Here is a 20612-nt window from a genome sequence, read left to right as displayed (position 1 = left end):
ACTAGCTATGTAACTGCTTCTTGAAAAGGATAGCATTTTATTCCATATTGCGTAACTACATTTCTCATTTGAGGAATTAATGACTCGTAAAATTGTCTTCGAAGTCTCGATTCATGTCACACGCATGCTCCCGAAGTGCATGGCGTAGATAGTAAATGGAATATGACTGCGTTACTTGCAAAGTATCCGGCTGGAAACATTGATACCATGAAATAACTCGCCTGTCATCCAGCTGGTGATGGTCAGCTCGCATTGTGCAGGTACTGTACTATGAAGTTACACTCAACTGCATATTAAACAGCATGTATAAAGGCCAATTTATCAAACACAGCTCCAGGAATGTTCCACTGGCATTTGATCTCTGAAGTTGTAGAGACAGTGTACCACGATCATATCTAAGCCTTTAAGTTAAACTCATACATGTTGCACACATGCCATATGAATCGACAAAATAAACAGTTAAAATGATTTTATTTACACCATGAAAGGAGTGAGGCTGAGAGTAATGTTAAATGAAAATGGGTTAGGTACACCATCAAAACAGGGGGGGGGGGGGGAAATAATGTAACATTCCAAAATCAATATAGTCCATCACATTTCACTATATATTGTATACAAATGTGTCCCTTTAATCTCCATTACTCTGCTTGACATAAAACTGGTTAAAGTACAAGGGTGTGTGTGTGTGTGCATGCATGTGTGGGTGAAAATGTGTGTGTGTGATTTAACAGGTTTTCTTCAAGAATCGAACAAACACACCATGACCAAATATAATCACATGACATTTGAACCAGTGCCCTACAAGTGATTGGGTAAACACAGGCACTTGATAAAATACATTTGATAAAAACCTACAGCTCAATTCTTCCCTAAACGGCAAGTAAACAATGCTGTGTAGTTGGTCACGGAATAGGAATATCTCCACAGAGGTAAGACTGAAGGGGTATGGTGATGGTGCATTTTTGAACTTACTGACTTACACAAAATCCTGGGTTTATGGCAGATTTTTATTAGTTATTAAAAATAATCTCTCAGCAGAAATAGTCAAGACTAATCAATTTTTTTGAGGGGGAGGAGAAGGGGGGTCCTGCCAGCCATTATGTAATCTTTCCTGTGTTTAGTCCATCATATTATATCTAAGATGAGACTTCAAAAACATGTCAGTTGTCTCAATCAAACTCAAAACACAAACACACACACTTACCTACACATACACACACATAGAAACCCAAAACACCCACACCAATATATACATACATCCAAACACACATGCTGCATACATATACAGAAACACATGAAACACAATAACAAAACACACACACACACACACACACACACACACACACACACACACACACACACACACACACACACAACAGCACATCAGTGCACTTTTAAACCACTCTAATTACACCACTGCCTTCACGGTATGTACTTTACTGCGCATCAACAATGTCAAACTAATGGACATATTTTGTTCATATCTTTCATAAACATTATCGACCACAATTGCATCGCCACCCATTACGCTGTAACCAACCAAACCCTAACAAAGATCGCTGGAATGATTTATTATTATGTTTTTTAGATGTCAGTTGTTAACAAAAACAAAACAAAACAAAACAAAACAGAAAGGGAATTCCAACTCACCAAGGCAACTCGATGTGGTGCTGCTTCTAGACCAGCAAATCTCTGTGGAAAGTAAAAGAAGATCAGAATACACTCTGTCATTAGCAAATTTGAAGAATTTTAAAGGACATTTCATAGATGCTAATTATGCTCATTTTTCCAAGAACTAAGACCATGGTATTAACAATTATATCTAATTATGATAATGATGACAATAATATCCACTGAATATGTATGCATAAATCTATATACATACTTTTTCAAATGATATTCATTCACTTCCAATAAAATAATACAAAATACATCAATTCTCTTTGGTATTACTGTACAAACTATGTATGAGATTAATTCTTGTCACAATAACTGAAATAAATACAATTTTCATGTTTCAATATAACGAATAAAATGTCAAGAGAACAACAACGAACAAAGAAAAAAAATGGAAATTTATTATACACACACACACACACACTGTACATATATCTCAACCCATTACTGCTTATATATCATAGTTATCAGAGCTCTACGTCCATTTATTTTTAAAAATCAAACAAAAGATATAAAAGGCAGACAATGCTAATCAAAAACTGCCTACTGAATACTAATTTTAATACAATGCTGCAAAAGACAGGTTGATCAACATTTGAATCAGAATACAATTTTAGAAGTAATGACTGAATTTTATGACTGATATCAAACAATGGTCAAAGAGTTGGCAAGGGCTGTAGAAAATGAATTCAATGCTTTAGAAGCAGTTTGATTGGTGAGCTTTAATTAAAGGCATATTTTCCCATTTGCAAATGAAACAAAAACCAAGCTTTACAAAAGTGTAGTGACTCAAAATAGTTCCAAAATGTGAGTTACAAATGTAGTTATAGAAACAACCAATGTAAAAATGTTAATCCGTATAATCAATGTTAAAGGGACTGTACAGTACTGGTTGAGGTAGGGATTCATGTTTTGAACATTCCTAAGTGAGATAATGAAAAGCTTCTTATGAAATATGGAAGAGCATGTAATTTTAAGAAGGATTCAACGTTTATTTGATGAAAATTGGTTTTCAAATGGCTGAGATATCCAAAAAAGTGCTAATAATAAAAGGCGACATGCCACAACTTTATTAGGATCTCTTTGCTTCACCTTGTCTTTGGATATCTCAGCCATTTCAAAACCGATTTTCATCGAATAAACTTTTGATACCCCTTAGAACTGCATTCCCCCTTACATCTCATAGAGCGGTTTCTGAATATCTCGCAAAATGTTAAAAGCTAAATCTACACCTCGACCAGAACTGTACACACCCTTTAAGTATTGTTAAATATTCAAAATGTGAACAACAGTTATAACAAAATCGTTTCCAGAATAAACCAATTACAGTTTTGGTTTATTGAGAAAATAGTGACATCTCCTTATATTTAAAGGTTTTATTGCAAAATTTTTATATGGTAGGATGTTTGGTGATACAACTGACCTACACATACATTGTATAGGTATATGCACAATGTAATAACTCGGACATTTTTTTTTTTTTTTTGTTAATCACTGCTCCCGATGGTAAACAATACCTTTGATACAGGCAGATGACAGCAATATACCCGCAAGACAAGACACAATCTCACAACAACTTGTCACTTCTACTATATACTGTAGATTCACTCTTAGTCATCTGTCAACGCCAATTATTATTACAACCTCAGCTTTCCCTTCCCACTACCAGATCCGCGGCCGGCTGGGTACAAAAATGACTGCTTTCCACAAACACTCGTACATGGAGTGCACAATATCGACAGGGCGGCAATGGTAGACGTTTGCTACAACTGGTACAGTGACTCACTGAAGAGTTCCACGAAATCCACAAAATCTGATAACCCCTTGGGTTGAACTTTACTCAGACAATAGGGGGGTGGGGGACAACATACAATTGTCTAAAAGATTCATCTATAAATATGAAAATCAAGCTTATGAATATATTGAAAATAAATAATTATATATTGTATATTGCCTTTAAACCACTGTGCGCCTTGAGTGCTGACTGACACAGAAAACCCTATAGCATTGTACACTATGTCCAAAGTCCCTGGTACAGTAAGGTTTTACCATAAAAAATGAAGCTGGTTTACTGTAAAACCCGAAACATTCGCGGCATGAATCATTTGCAAATTGGAGCCGACAGCTTTTTCCACAGAATGAAACTTTTGCAAACTGCAATTGGCTTTCAATGCATTGTGTAGACAAGAACTTACGCATGCATTTTACTTTTGCAAATCGCGGCTCCTCACAAAATTTGCCAAAGTTTCACGCACATGAAGATTTCTGGTTTTACAATAAATCATTGGAGGCAGATCTGAAATTGTGTTCTATTCATACATATCGGTATGAAGGGGGGGGGGTAGGAGAAGAATCATGAAATAATTCGGCTTTTCCTATACCCCAGTATAAGGTTTAAATCAAGTGAGGTAGAAAAAAAAAATCTTCGTATGAAAGGAGCATTACGAGCACGACATGAATGCAACATTTTAAAAATTCAGACCTTTTGAATTGATTGTCCAATCTTCCTCAAACTTTCACCGAGGTGTTCTACTAATATTGCTGCTTTCGCTCCATCCACACTTCTATGTAGGCTTAGGTTTCCTTTTATAAAAGTGCTTCAAACAATTACTGGAACTACTTTTAAAACCTCCTCTCTGTATAATAATATCATCACAATCTCCAAAGCACTGCTGTTTCACTTTCACAAACATTCAGAATTTCCTGATTAAAGTTACCACCACAGTGAAAGCAGAGCCTTACAGCATTGATTACATCCGTTTGTAGGATGATGAGTGGAAGTATCAACCTAATAAACTAGATATAGCAAGAGCAATTTGTTTGGTATGAGTATTATTTTGTATAATAATAATCAAAATTCATATCCTGACTTTTGTATTAATTTGCAAGTGAATCATTGTTTTGGACTTTTAGCGATCTTTCGCACTGAAAATGCAAAGAAATTAATGTGCAAGCCCATGTCCAGATTCTGTCAAGCAAGAATAGTATGTTCACGGCAAGACATTTTCACGAATTGGAGCCGACATTCTTTTTCTCAGCATAAAATTTTTGCCGATATATGTACTGGCATTCAGTGCATATCGAGCAAACTTGAACATTCACATGCATTTTAATTTTGCGAATCTTGAATCTCCCAAAATTTACGAAATTCAAATGTTTACTTACGTTTCTTCTTTTACAGTAATAGAGCGATCTAGAAAGTAATGGCCGAGAATGAAAGTGTACATGTATGTCACACACATATACCTGTACTAGACGGAAGGCAGTTGAGGTAGTTAAAACATGATTCTATGGGAGGCCAAAGGTCAAACATACCAAACACAAAGTTGTTCCTCTTTTTAAAACATGATAGTGCGGTAAAAGGCATCACATGCCAAAGTACAAAATTCCCTTCTGAGCACAGACAACTTCAAAGTGCATCGAATGTAAAACTGTATAAGACAAAATCACGGTCTTACACTTCCTCATACGTTCATCCCTTCTTTCCTTTTTACTTGGCAAATAGGAAACATTTGATTTCCACATTCCAGCTTGTCGTTTATCTATGGCAACACTGACAGAACAGCATAAAGTCACATACAAACAAGTTGATAACCAACTGAAATTCCCCTGAAATTCACAAGAGGGAGTACTGAAACGGGTGTATGATGGATACCTTTTAAGCCTCCTCATGCAGAAAAGCAGTAACTACAGCTTAAAAAGTATTATAACATTATGATTACATAACTCAGGATCACCTGATCCTCCTGAGCATGATCATGTGACTGACAGATATTTTATGGTACTGAAAGGTACCTCAGTAGCTCTCACTTACGTCCCCGGGTAACCTCCTCATCCCTGAGCTACATACGTGTAGCCTCAGTTTCTACTGACATTACATTTGATAGCTTTAAAATGTGTGTTCAAAATCATATTAAATGGAATCCCATTTTCTCTGCTCATTCTTCCACTAATAAATTGCATTCATTTCTGGTCAGTTTCCCTTTGACTGCATTTATCGAAATTATATTAAAACACACATACCAATATACATATTTATTTGAAATATAACATCAAATTCTTTGCACCACATTATGACCATCTATTATGAAATAGAAGTTCCCTGGGGGGAATATGGTCTTTTCGACATTTCCAGTTTCCTTAAAATATTAATGTATGAACATTTCATGATGTTTGAAGTAAATGGTGCATGGCAACAGTTGTCTCTTAAAAGCAGATAATATTCTGCACTTGAAGTTATTGTTTGCATTGCCCGTTGCCCGATTCTGCCCTAATAAGCTCCATCTGTTACTTCAGAAATTTTAGAGGGAGAGGCTTTCTGTCCATTGACACACAGTCGTGCTCGGACAGATGTCGTCCGCACTCATCACGGGCCGTCAAATCGGGTCGGGATTCGCGCGTCCTCCAATTGAGGAAATGCCGGATTTTCGGGGTGATCATCCCCTTCCCCGTACGATATTGACGGCTCGCCGGCAGCAAGAGTCATCGTGACAAGCGGGCTGCCCGGTCTGCCACGTTCAATTAGAGTGAACCTGGGAGAGATGCGGCTCGGTGGTTTTTCGGAGGGATTAGCGCGGCAAATACCGTGGTCACCTCATTCCGCCCGTGTTCGGTGGGTGAGGGTAAAGCAACATGTTGGGAGACAAGACAAGGGATGCATGCAGCATGTACAGGACACATGAAAGTAAAACCCTGTGCTATTTACTCTACACCCAACAAGATGTTAATTACTCAAACTTGTGGAAACTTTCAAATTCATGAAATTCTTCCGTCGAGATGTTTTCATTGCAACTGATTGACAAATTGCCCTACATCGACGTGAATAAGCACTGAATTGATCAGTTTTTAGTAGTAGCCATGATAAAAAAAAAAAATCATGGGCGTACATATGTTGCATGGACGTATTTACGTCAATGTAAGGTAATTTGTTGATCAGTTGCAATTGTGGAAGCTTGTCGCAAACTTCTCTCAAGCTTGCGGTGCACAAGCTCGAAACAAGCTGGTATGGTTCCAAAAAATGTAAATTTGATATTTTACACTTATATTCTAACTTGTAGTATGTACATTGTGGAGCTAAATCAATACTGTAATACAATGACACTGCGATACCTGGCACCTCATCACAGCAACACAAACACACAGCTATCAATGCAATGTTCTACCCTACTCAGCAGGCCATGTTGATAAGTCTCTGTATAAAGTCTACCCAACCAAGGCCAACTGATAACTCCAGGTTTTCCTTAAATGGTTAATGGTGTACACTCAACAATAACAACAAATGTCCCTGTTTCCTCTTAATCGCTCCGACAAATTACACAATGGGCGCAGACTGATGCCTGGGTTTGGGGCCAAAGGTCAAAACATGGAGACTAATTACTGCACAACTGAAAGGAGGCGAGACCTCCCTGTTTAAAAGCAGAGGTGTTTTTTTTTTTCTCGCATTGAATCACTGTTCTTAATTAAAACACAGTTGGGCTTGCAGTAAATCAGAAACGAGAATGCACAATGTGAATGTGCAATGTGACTCGGGTTTTACAATGAAATTAGACTCAACTTTACACAGCTTGAAAATTAACAAAGATCTCAAAGTGAAGATGTGATGTCCTTCAATATAATATGAACAGCAATCGCATGACTGATTCTCAGTTTTGTGGTTAGATTGGAGTCTAGACAAAAATGGAACAATCTATTCTTTCTTTTTTTAATTGAGATGAAACAGCTAAAACTGTTTTGTTTCTGTTTGTTTTGTTGTTGTTGTTTTTTTTGGGGTTAAAGTTGGGGCCTTATTCTGTTCTGAAAACGCAGTCACGATTCACATGCTAGATTTCTGGGAACAGAGTTTTCACCCAAATAACAGACAATGCTGTATATCTGAGGGCAAAGCTTTTAGGAGTTGTACCTATTATTGTCACTGGCCTCCAGATTCAGCCTAAATCGGAATGCACAAGGCAGTGACATGTTCCAAATGACATGCTCTCTATATTGATATGAATATCGCTGCATGCCAATTCCCATAGGCCATCTCCGGAATTAGCAGCAACAGGACAGTGATGCTCGGGCCCCGCGGAAACAATTCTTGTGCGAGGGTCTTATGAATGAGGCAGCATGCCGCTTAGTCCCTTATACTCAGTTTGACGTCAGGTGGGTACTGCATGACAAAACTGTTTACATGCAACTATAACAGGAATATATGAACTTTGTTGATCTATGCACATCGCATGTCAACAGGGGATAGGAACAGTCTCCGAGCAGATGAGAGAATTCTATCTGCTTCAGTGACTTGAGCATTCTCATGTTAGCAGAGAAAAAATAGAAAGTATTGAACTCAATATCATACACACACAAACACACGCAAGCACACACATACACATAATCAGACTGGAATTATTTATTGCTCTTACCACTGCACCCATCAGATTAACAAGTGATGATGGATACTCTACAACGGGTCCCTTTCATACCAGAAATTTGTATCATGTATACCAAACTACACTACAGGGAATAATTTTCCTGGTACAGTGGTATCGCATCGCAATTTGGTATGCATTCTTACACCACTGCTACACAAACTATCTTTTGTGTAGCAGTTTTCTTCGACAGCAGTGTACAAAATACCATTTGAAATATTGTTCATCAGCTGAAATCGCTAATCAAATTTGAGTTTGAAAATTATTCCCTGCACTTTGTAGCATCTCTCATGTTTGCATGGTCACCACTTATGAGCAACTAAGTACAGACTATCCACACCTAGATTTGATTGCTTCATCCAAATGGTGCCTTCAGTGGAGTTTCCACTAAAATACAATAAAGTATCTTGGTGCATGGCAACATTCTACAATATCGTATCATTTCTGGCCTGATTGCGATGACTGATAATGGATCAAGACAGTAAAAATGGCATCACATTAAAAAAAGATGGTATTACTAGAATTATAAATAACAATGACAAAGTGCTCTCAATATTAGTATATTCATCGTATGAACACAGTAATATAAATCATTCTAATTAGAAATTAAGAATAAGCAACTGATATGAAAATAACACTTGAAGGAGCATTCACATTAAGTAAAACTGTATGAATATTAATGATATTGATAATAAAAATGATAAGATAAAAGCAAAATCAGTAATATTACATACTGTATATTCCTTATAGTCACTCTCCCTTTTCCAATTTCTGTTGTACCCTCAATGCATACAATGTACTTATGTACAGAAATGTAGTTCAGTTTATTTCTCTAATTTTTAATGCCACTGTTTTGTATACTGTGTGTATCGTATTACTACCTGGTACCTGTCATTCCATTATTGTGTATATAGGCCTACAGGGTGCCATTGTAAAACTGAGTGTGCCTACCCTGTATTCTTTTTAAAGAAAGCATGAATAACTAAAAAATAAAATGATATTTACATTATCATTATCATTTATCGTCAACAATGATGTAACTAAAACTTGTTTGAAAATATCATAAATAATGTCAAAATGTAGGGGCTTAGAGTTCAAACTTCGTCCTGGAAATGTGACTGCTCTGAAAGTCACTTTCAAGCTGAAGAGCAGGTAAGTTCCTTTGTCTATCTACCTACCCAAGAAAGTACCGGTATGGAAAGTTTTAAAAGGCTAAATATTCATGCGTTGCTTGAAGGCTATATTCATTATCACAACAATTAGCTCATCATAGTCAACAACCACCCTCACTCTTTATAGAGTTTACTTGCACTTCAAAACTTAATCAACCCAATCTTACACAAGGCCAACTTCACGCCTCTGCTTTTCATGTTGCTTATTTCTTGCTTCCTTCCCTAAACACCAATCACTTTGAACCAACTAGTGTGCACATATCTTTCTATATTCCAGTATTCATGTGTTGCCATAAGAGATGTATGTCTTTAATTGCCAATATCAGCCTGAATACAAGACTACACCCCCCCCCCCCCCCAAATCTTGTCACCTCACAAGGACAGGGCTAAGGGACGATCTCAACAAGCTAATTTATTCATGATGGTAATCTCAGACGAATGGGAAGGAGATCCCCACTTCGGCAGCCTTCGAGGAAGAGGTTGGATTTTTTTCAAGATGAACCTTTGCTATTTAAAATGCTTAAGACATGTTCAGATCAAACAATCTTGGACTGTAAAACACAATATTTTCACTGACGACCTTTTTTCGCAGCAATGAATTCTCGTGAATTTTACAGCTATTCAATAGATACAGTGTAGAAAAAACAAACAAACTTGTGTGTGATTGTGAATCTTGGCTCTCACAAAATGTACCAGAGTATTCCTCATTCTACAGTACATACGAATACACCAACCCTGCATTTCTTTATCCTTCTCCCTACATGTTTGTCTATTTGTCTGTCTGTCTGTGTCCCACATATTCTCTCTCTCTCTCTCTCTCTCTCTCTCTCTCTCTCTTTAATTCTTTCTCTTCTGTTCTCAATCACTTCTTACAGTACACGATGTAAACTTGGAATACAGAAGGTGTTTTAGTTCATGGTGTGAAATTGTTGCAGCTTTGTGCTTGACCGTACTGATATGAAAATACAAGCAAACAATTTGGAAGAATTTAGATTTTGCGCAAAAATACCCCTAATAATAGTGAAAATGACATTGTTTAATACAAGCAAAATTATCAAAAGAAGACCTGTGCAGATGTAAAATCAATACCAAACATTCACTCTTTACGTCATTTGGATGGTAGTAAGAGGTAGGCCCTACTTGATATTGAAAACTAATGAAAACACAACCATTTAAGAATAAAAACTACAGTCACTACATTTTGAAGAGTAATTATACACAAAATGTACACTTTTAGACCTTTTAGCCTCATTTTTTTTTTTCTTGCAGTTCCATTAATCTATAAATCAAGAGTACTGTGGGCAACACATCCAGGCTTGGAATTTACTGCAATTGTCACACATAATGACTCCGAACTTTTGTAACGTTTTTCATGATTGACAAGTTTGATAAGGCATACCTACTACTTAAAGGAAGGAATGTCTTTTATCTGAATCAACAAGAAAAAAACACGGAATGCAGCAAAACCAGTAAGCATAAAGTATTTCAGGAATGTGAGGAGCAGCACAGCCCCCAAATACATTTTCCACTGTTGTTTCAGTCTCTGAACCCTGTATTGCTTGGCATTGTTTTGTTGTTGTTGTTGTTGATCACAGCATTCATAGCTTTTGAATTACGGGCAAAACACATTACACTTTTGACAGAAAAATGTAGGAGGTCCCGTTAACATCATCATTTACACATGATGTCACATGCACATACACAAACACCCTATACAATTTTTGTATGCATGTAACACAAATACACTACAAATATAATACACACACACACACACACACACACACACTACAATGTGTTTTACAGTCATAAACCTGCATGCAGGTGTATTGTATACATATGAGATACCGTACATTGTACACACACCTTGAAAAGGTTCCAAGGCATTTCCTCACTGCAACAATTGCCCCTATGAAATATCTGCAGGCTGAGCCAAACATAAATTCTACCCACAAACATTTAACCCTAACCCTAATCCTAATCATCACATCAAACTAAACCTAAAACCCTATCATAACCCTAATCCTAAGTCAGTCCTTAGAGAAAATAAGACCAATGCAATTGTCACAGGAGCAATTATCAGTCAGTGAGCATATGTCATGTCACCCCTCCCCCTCCCCCCCCCCCCCCACACACACACCACACATACACACACAAAATGCACATACACATTGTACACACTTAACACACATTCTACATATTTATAAGACTTTATGATCTCTTACATCACAGAGCTACAACGTACAACAGTAGCTCCATGGTTATATCATACATCTGTAGCTACTTGCTCTGGGATCACAATGCACATTAAATGTATTGTGTGTACATCATGCACGGATTACTGATCGTGCTACCATAATTCCACAGCCCATTTATTTCTTGCAAAAGCCATATAACACGTATAAAATGAAGTACGATCCCAGCTTCGATATCGCCATAAAATATTTTTCTTAATCATCATACATGTATCTCATGCATGGCGTGGTACAATGTATCTTTGCACCCAGAGCACGCCCACGATGTGTACATATGTATTCTGATAAGTGTTTTGTGGTACACCCATGCTATTAAAATGATGTGCGTGTGCCCATGTGTACTCCATACTGTATGTACTGTTACAGTTGTTACAGTTGAAATGTGTGAGGAGTATTGAGTAAGAACAGATTATGTTTGCAGTATATCTGAAGAATCAATGGTTGGCTTGTTTCCTTACTGTTTCTGCGCTTTCAGTAAATATCAACTGATATTTTGCAACATAAAGTTCACTAACTGCAAAAGCAGACATGTAGTGAGGTATAGAACATAAGCGTTCCTAATAGTATAAAGGTCATATACAGTGGAAATCCAAACATGACATGACACACTCAAAAAATTTATATTGTATAGGCCTATATTACGAGTCACATGGTGCAATTCGTTGGCAGGGCGCTGAAGTCTGCAGGGCATTATAACTGTATAAGTTGTTACTTTTGCGTAAAGATATATTTCCGTGAATGAGGAGATCACAGACATTTTTGCGAGATATCATTTCCGCGAATGGACACCGAGCCTATCGTAAGCGTACTATTATTTACCTTGTACATTGTGATATTTTTGCATTTGTGCCTTTCAGCAAATATCAATTGATATTTTACAAAAGCAGACAAATGTAGTGAGGTACAGAACTCAGGTGTTCCTTAGTATAAATATCACATAAATCTAAACATGGTATGATGAACGAAAAAAGTATATCTCATACTTTGTATATTACGAGTCACACTGTGCAATTTGTTGGCAGGGTGCTAACGTCTGCAGGGCATATAATCTACTGTTTAATCTGTTATTTTCGCGCACAAATATTTTCATGAATAAGGAGATCACAGACATTTTTGCGAGATGTCATTCCCATGAATCAACACCGAGGCTATCGTAGGTGTGCACGTACTATTTACCTAGTGCATTACGACATTTTTGCGTGTTGTTAAATTCGCGATCTAACAGTGACTCCCAAAATTCGCGAATATCGCGAAAATCAAACCCTACCGAAAATAACAGCTCACACAGCAAGTCAAAAAGGAAAGAAACGACAGCAACAATACTTGCAATAATCCGTAGTTTATGAACGGGGAATTCTGGCCAATCTCCGTGAGTACTTTATACTTCCTCACATGATCAAAACCACAGAGGATAAAACATTGATTGATGAAGCTGGATAATTCCCCCATTGTCTTTTCGGGAAGCCGGTCTCAAACGTTTCCACCATAATTATAGCAGAATGTCAACTACCAAGGTCCTATGAATTATGTATTGAAGCCACTGACACAGTCATACGAAAGCTTCCATAGATATCACCCTTCTGCATGTGCAGCACCTGCACTTCATTTATATATTACCATGTGCCACATTACAGTGTATCGGATGGGGTTATCATGATTATGTTTGTTCAGCGCACAAGAGGACGATTTCTTTTGAATTATGTGCCATATAAGATTTGAAACTCTTTCTATACCATCACCTTCACCCTAACAAACTTTAAACTTTTTTAGAATCAACTACACACCCGTGGCTGCAAAGGCAATTGTTTTGTTTGTTTGTTCGTTTGTTTGTCCGTCTGCTTTTATTGATTAAATTAATATCAGATTTGTGGATAGGGAGGGGGGGGGGGGGATATTGAGATGGAGAGGTGTCCTTATTAGACCGTCCCCGGATGACACTCATCAGAACAGAGATCCTCTCACGCCTTTTAATTAAGAGAAAGAGAAGAGAGACTCAATCAAAACTCCGGGCGATGATACGTTCGGCAATAAAGCAACACAAACATACGCATACACACAAGAGGCATCAAGTTCGAACACTATTCATGAACGGTCCAATCTAAAAAGCAATGCGGCTACATGTGGCACCTTTCCAGCCAAGGGCTGCAATTTCAATTCACAATACCACCGGCAGCCGCTAGCAGAGAGAAATGTGTCACAGTGTTCGAGGCTTGCTTTGAATGGGGTTTAAAACTGCCTGAGTGTCGCTTGGGAAATCACCCAGAAAAAGAAAAAGAAAAAAATATATATATAAATTCACATTTATGCTTCTTTCGCTCTCTCTATTGCCAGTACTATAAGTATATTTTTTTCTTTCTTTCAAAAGAAAGAGGTGTCAAGTAGAATCCATTGAAGCGAACTTCATGCAAGAAAGTACTGTATCTGCCCATTCAAACATGAAGCTTTTTAATACAGAAAATGTCCTTTAATATAATGCACATACAGATGAAATAAGAAAATGAAGTTTTAAGACTGCACCCTATAATATAATCCTAGACACACCACACCAATGTCAAGGTGGAATAGTTTTTGTAAACGTGTCCATTGCAAGTTTGCGCGGTCAAGTTTCAACGTGACTAGTCTACGTAACCAAGAATACATCATATCACACCATGTGATTAAAAAAAATCCACCCCCCCCCCCCAAAAAAAAAAAAAAACAACAAAAACAACTTTGGCTGCCTTACACAAAGAAGAGCCATGACCTTATTTGTACACCAATGTTTGACACAAACTAAATCTACCTTAAACAATTCATTGTAATGACTATAAAAAGAATAACAAAGACATTCATAATTTTCCCCCATGTGTACACTGTAATTCATTTCAATGATACAATGTAGCAACTCAATCATAATTCCAGTTTTTCTTCCATCATGTAGTGCTGTACAGTTTCTATTATGTTTTAGGTGGATTAAAATGTTTCTGAACTCATCTCAGATTATGTGTCTAGTGTGTGGGGTGGGGGGGGGGGTTCCCATTCTTGAAATAAACACACTAAACTCTATTTAGAGTGCAACAACACACTGCCTATTATCATACAATAGGGAGGACCCCTTCACATTACACAGTCCATGACAATTGTCCATGCTGCACTGTGCGCAGTGTTTGCACCAACCTGTTAGCACTGGTTCCATGCAAGCACACATGCATGTCCTGTGTGTGTGTCTGTCTGTGGTGGGATTACCCACAGAAAGGTGTCTTGACCCCGTCAGGTCAAAGGTCAACCATAGCTGTTTGATTTGTGCCCCACTGCCAATATACATGTAGCTCTGTGTGTAGTGTGGTGGTGACAGGGTTTGCAGCAAACACCAGAGGTGTGTGTGTTGGACTAGCTCTCGAGTCATAGTCGTATGGACTGCTTCACAGTATACCGTACATCTTTGTGACTTTTGTGTCACAATCATACTGATTTTTAGAAAAGACCGTAACAGAAGCTCTCCAAAATTCTTTCAAACATTGTGTTTCATACCATTTCTAAACTTAGTGTGTAATCTGCACAACATGGACAGACAAAAATGCGCCAGTTTACGCGTGCTTGCTAGTGCAGCACAGGCCAAGATTGCACTATATTTCGTGTGGTCAGTAGGCGGGCAGAAGTAATGTACATTGTAGGGTTGGGCTAAGCTCCACCTCTGCAATCATGTTTTCAAGGTCAAGCCTTGAAATGGAAAGTGCCAACAACAAATTGAGTACCGGTAACTCAAGATTTGAAAACACCTACAGACATCCATAGGCCTACAGTATACAAATCAAGACTCTTGAATCGTTGAGTACAATAATTTGCTTTCATACGTGAGAATTACATATATTTCCATTACAATCACGACTCTTCATTACAACCACAATTACAAGAGAGGTTTTTCGGCCATCTGAAAGGGGGTTAAAATGATCCAGCAAAGTCAATCCATTGCAGTGTACACACACACACTGTAGAACCACTACTTACAGTGCAAGCCAACTGTCGACATAAACACACAAATGCAACAATGTACAGATAAGCATAAAGGTAATCACTTCCACAAAAGATCATGTGGACACTGTTTTGTTTTGTCCATTAGCATCACAATAGAACCACACAGTATAAACCATCACCCCACCCTCTTGAATGAAGGCATTCATAGCCATAGTCCTACATACAAATTTAACATACAAGCAATACACATGATATCACACACACACTTTTACACACAACACAGGAACACAGGAACACACACATACACCACACAAACACACATAACATACCATGAACATTCACACCTGTCATATCTAGGACATACAAAAACTCACAGTGTAATAACAATAGCAAGAGGGACTGATAATAATGTGCATGGCAATAGAACACATCATACATCTGTAGCTACCACATAATTAGTACCTCTCCCAATTGAAATAAAGTACAAAAGGCATGTGTATTCCTGTAACACACACACACACATACTGATACACTGTCTTTCACATACACACACACACACACAGAAATTGTACAAATCCAAAGGGGAATAGAATATACAATACATGTACACATGGTATAAAAAGGGGAGGGAAAACAATGCACCCTCTTTCCTCCATGACTGGCTGCCTCACATTATATTTGTACACCTGTACTGTGTCCCCCTCAGCTATGAAACGCAAGACTTATAGGCAACAATACCTGCTTATCTCCCCCCCCCCCCTTCCTTTTCCTCTTTTCAGGAGGTGCAATTGTTGCAAAAGGTTGTGCCTCACTGGTTCTCTGAATGATAAAGAGAAAAAAAAATGTATTATATACAGAAGAGTGCAATGTGCTTTTGTGAGATACAGCTGTACTGTATACAGGCTACATGTACACAATGTTCTTTCCCTACCATGTGTGCTAATATCTAAAAGTTCAATGTTTCTCTGTGGGCAAATGTGATTCCATAAAATACAATGTATGATAGAATAACAAATTGAATAGCAGCAATATCATTTGTCTTCATAGACTATAAATGTAAGAAAGTCACAGAATTTGAAGTGTCACCTGTTTGATATACAGCAAAATCGGTCACACCCATATGCAAATTAGATGAGGTGATGATGTCATTACATCACGGCACTCTCTGAAATTTGTACTGCAAAACATTTTTTAAAAATCATGTTTTGGTTGATTATTATATCAGTATACATACAGCTTTACACCACCACTCCCCTGAATAGTCAGCAATGCTACTGTGGATTGTCACAACACTACAGTATATTCTTACACAAAGGGGATACAGGATATTCTGATTATCATTCATACTAGAAATTTAGTAAATATTAGTGTGCAGATCAGTGTCACACTCACGAGGTGATGACATCAACATCATCTAACCTAATTTGCATAGATGCTGATACAATCACCATCACTGCTCGGTAAAAGCATGTTTAGATCCAATGTTCCATAATAAAGCTTTCCATTCACTGTCCAATTTTACTGAAATTTACATTTGCTCCTTGTGTGGCTTTTACCTCCCCATCTCGGTGTAACAAAATACAAAACGGGGTACTTGATTTTTCTCTGTTTACAGCTTTACAGCTCCGCTGAATCACCTGCTATTCCAAGTCACTTTCTTGATCATCCTTGTTTGATTCCTCATTAGTAGTATGCTGGCCTTTACAACACAATCTCCCATGTAGCGGTACTTTTGTGTTTGTATTTTCCTGCCTTATCTATCCTGTAATGTCTGTCCTGTTTTTGAATAACAGTATACTCTATATTTTACTTTTATCAGGAATGAAGTCTATGTTTTTGCATCAATTGCATGAGCTGTCCACAGTATACAAGCACTGCTTTTCAGTGGAACCCTCCATTTTTTCGTCTCACAACATAGATAATGCAGCAAGTGTGATTTGAAACGTTTAATACACTTTCTCAAATTGTTAATTACATACCTATACCTCTGAAGTTTCATCTTGTAGTCAACCAACATGTACTCAAGATCATTTGTAATTTTGTTAATATCTTATGTGCTGTGGAAGGAAAAAAAATGCATAAAATTAAATGGGGTTTCCACATAACTTTTTCCGTCTCTTGGGCGCTATGCTTATAAAAGTCATAAAATATTGATAGGCTTTCTGGATGTTGGTCTTCAAAGGGTAACATTGTCGGTCATATAACAGTTCAAGGATCTGACTTGTCCAAGCTCTCTGTAGAAGTGCTGGTAGGGTAGAGCTCTAGGTTGCCAATGAGTACTGCCAACTGGGGGCAAATGGAAACCTGGATCTTTCCTGGAGGAGTTGTACATTGTATGCAAAGGGTAAAACTGGGTAATGATCAAAGTGGAAACCTGAGGTGCGTTCGAGCGCTCTTAAGTGAACCAAAGCGAACTGAACTAAAGCGTACCGTACCGTACCATCTCAGTTTTGGAGCGTTTGAGCGCTCTGTTGAGAAAGCGTACAACCTCATGGGCTTTTTTTAGAAGAGGTCAAGCATTTTTGTAGCAAGAATGTCATTCACCTGGCGCTTGAACTACTTGCAGCTGTCCCGAACAAAGAGAATGATGTCTTTGCACTGTGACATATGCGCATGATACGCGCATGCTTCACAGCGAACTTTTAATACGCTTTTGGTACGCTTTTGGAGCACATTGGGAAGTAGTCCACTTTTGGCTCGGTACAGTACGATACGGTACACTTTAGGAGCGTTCGAGCGCTCCTCTGGCGCAAGTACGGTACGGTACAGTTTGCTTTAGGAGAGCACTGGAACGCACCCCTGGATCTTACCAGGAGTAGATTGTATGCAAATGGTAAACCGAACATGACAGCTATGAAACCACATGTAGTGCTCTTAGTCTTACCAAAGAGGGACTACACGTAGGCGAGCAGTACATCCCTGCAACATGATTTGTGCTACTCGATAACTGTGCTGTCAATACAAGGGGGTGCAGATGCATTGATCTAATATCAAAACTTCCTTGAGTGTGTTACCGTTGGGAAGATGGACAGACTCTGTTCCCGTACTTGTCTGACTACTGCCTCTCCACACAGCCTAGGTTGCTAGAAACACACTGGAGAGCTACAAAGTACAAACCCACAGGTCCACTTGTCTGAGTAACTACACGTGTACATATGTAGCGTGGGGCTGTAATTTTGACCATACAGCAAACTATCTAAATATTCTTACCCTATTCATGATATGCTCATATCTCAACAAGAATAGTAATGATGGGGTCAATTTTCCTGCAATCAACACAATCATGAGAGTGGAATCTGAGGTAACCTTGATTTGTTGATTACGGTGACCGCCTCGCGACTGGAGTCTCCCATAAACAACCACAGACAGCTATGAGGATGAATCGCAAGCGGAATATAAACTTCCCTATTGCATAGTCTGATTTCCAGACTTCCTTTTTCCTGGTTCACGAGAGAGAATTACAATGATAACAAAAACTTGACACAGTCCTTTAAAGAAAAATCTAAAAAAAAGACCCCCCAAAAAAGGACAAAAAAAGACTTCATCTATACGAATCAGGCAAAGATCCCTGCTACACAAATACAGTATTCCATGCACGTCTTCATCATGTAACTTCTATAACTTTTCTCCTAGAGAGGGCGAGTACAGATTCCTTTATAGTTTGTATCATTACATACTATGATTTGGGGGACAGGAACATGCATGACTTCTTTAGCATTCCTCCCCATTTCTAGCATTTTCACATGTACTCCTGACACATTTTTACCTTCATTGTTTATACCATAATTGAAGACTTGTATATTGTCAATGCATACACTATATTTTCTGTAGATTCTCATATTTCTATGTTTCTGTCGGAGATGGAAAATATGACTGACTGACTGAATGAATGAATGAATGGATGAATGAATGAATGAATGAATGAATGCATGCATGAATGAATGAATGAAGGAAGGAAGACATGGTTGAGATATGGCTGAGGCACAGACTATGGCTTCCCTACTTGATAGAGAGTGATTGTGTATGTCTACCAAGACTGAATGTCGCATTTTAGACAGGCGGCAGTCATTTCTCCTGCCCATCCATATTAGTTATTACCTGCCGATGGTTTCGGTTTCTTATCGAGGCTTAGCCTTTGCTGCTGCGGAGTCAAATGGCGATGTGTCGGTTCGTTCTCCTTGATTATGATATGATAATAAATAATAATGTATTCAAACTTAACACTGTAGTTAGCAATCCCTTCGTACATGAACACAACTAGATATTTGTGCAGGCATGGCATATTTAATGCCTGGAAGACTACAAGAACTTTATGGCACGATTTTGCTCTAAACATCAATCCGTCATAACTTTGAGTTCAGCTTTCAATAAGCCTCACTACTACAACATTGTATTTGGAACTTTTATGACTCCACGCCTGGTCACAATGTGCCATATCAGCGGATAAGTAAACCGTCAAAAACAAACATATTACTCTGGTCCTGCTCTGATTGATGACCAAATAATGCGGATATCATTCACATTTTTATAAAAGGAGTATACAATTAAAGAGAGAAAGTAATCACAAAGTAAAACTTACTAGTCCCACATACTATCTATACTTATGATGTACGATTATTCTGTTTATATGGCATTCAGTAGTTCTGTGAATCAATAGTTGTTGTTTTTTTTTATATTGCTTGACATCCAATGTACAGAACTTTGTATAATAATCAAATCGACATCCATACTATCCGAATCTGGTTTTTCTGAAAGTCGAGTTGACATCATTTGATTTTCATCTTGTTTGTATCTAAAAGCACAACTGCTTTTCACATTCCCCAGGACCAAGGTCACTTACGGGTCATCATTCCCACAATGGAAGACTCAAGGAAAAGTTCTCAGGTGCTGTGTCATATTAAACATGTGTTCTATCACTTGAAGATCCCCCGCATGTTTGTTTAGCACATTAACTGCAGAACAGCGTACAGCTGTAGCACTAGAAACCGTTTTGCCATCTTTCAACATACACAAATCTAAGTACTTGCACACAGCATGCTTGTCATGTATTTTTGAAAGACTATTCAAGGAAACTTTTTTTTTTTCTGTCCAGCAGCAACAGTCCAATTTGACTACAAAGTGAATTTCCATGACACTGGTCATTACAGGTG

General features: G+C 38.0%; 1 protein-coding gene across 1 annotated transcript in view; it reads right to left on the bottom strand.

Moving 5' to 3' along the window:
- The window catches only part of LOC139720496 (rho guanine nucleotide exchange factor 11-like), a 219763-nt gene that overhangs the window by 185363 nt on the left and 13788 nt on the right, over nt 1-20612 (bottom strand). The window contains exon 2 of the mRNA XM_071631850.1: nt 1651-1692. The gene's annotated coding sequence lies outside the window, so the exon portion shown is untranslated. The remainder of the gene's footprint in view (nt 1-1650; nt 1693-20612) is intronic.

Source organism: Diadema antillarum, unplaced genomic scaffold, assembly GCF_040938485.1.
Source record: "Diadema antillarum isolate AM-2024a unplaced genomic scaffold, OU_Dant_1.0 scf00000128, whole genome shotgun sequence".
In the NCBI taxonomy this organism is placed as follows: domain Eukaryota; kingdom Metazoa; phylum Echinodermata; class Echinoidea; order Diadematoida; family Diadematidae; genus Diadema; species Diadema antillarum.
Note: the sequence above shows the minus strand (reverse complement) of the source record. Positions and strands in the feature narration are given on the sequence as shown.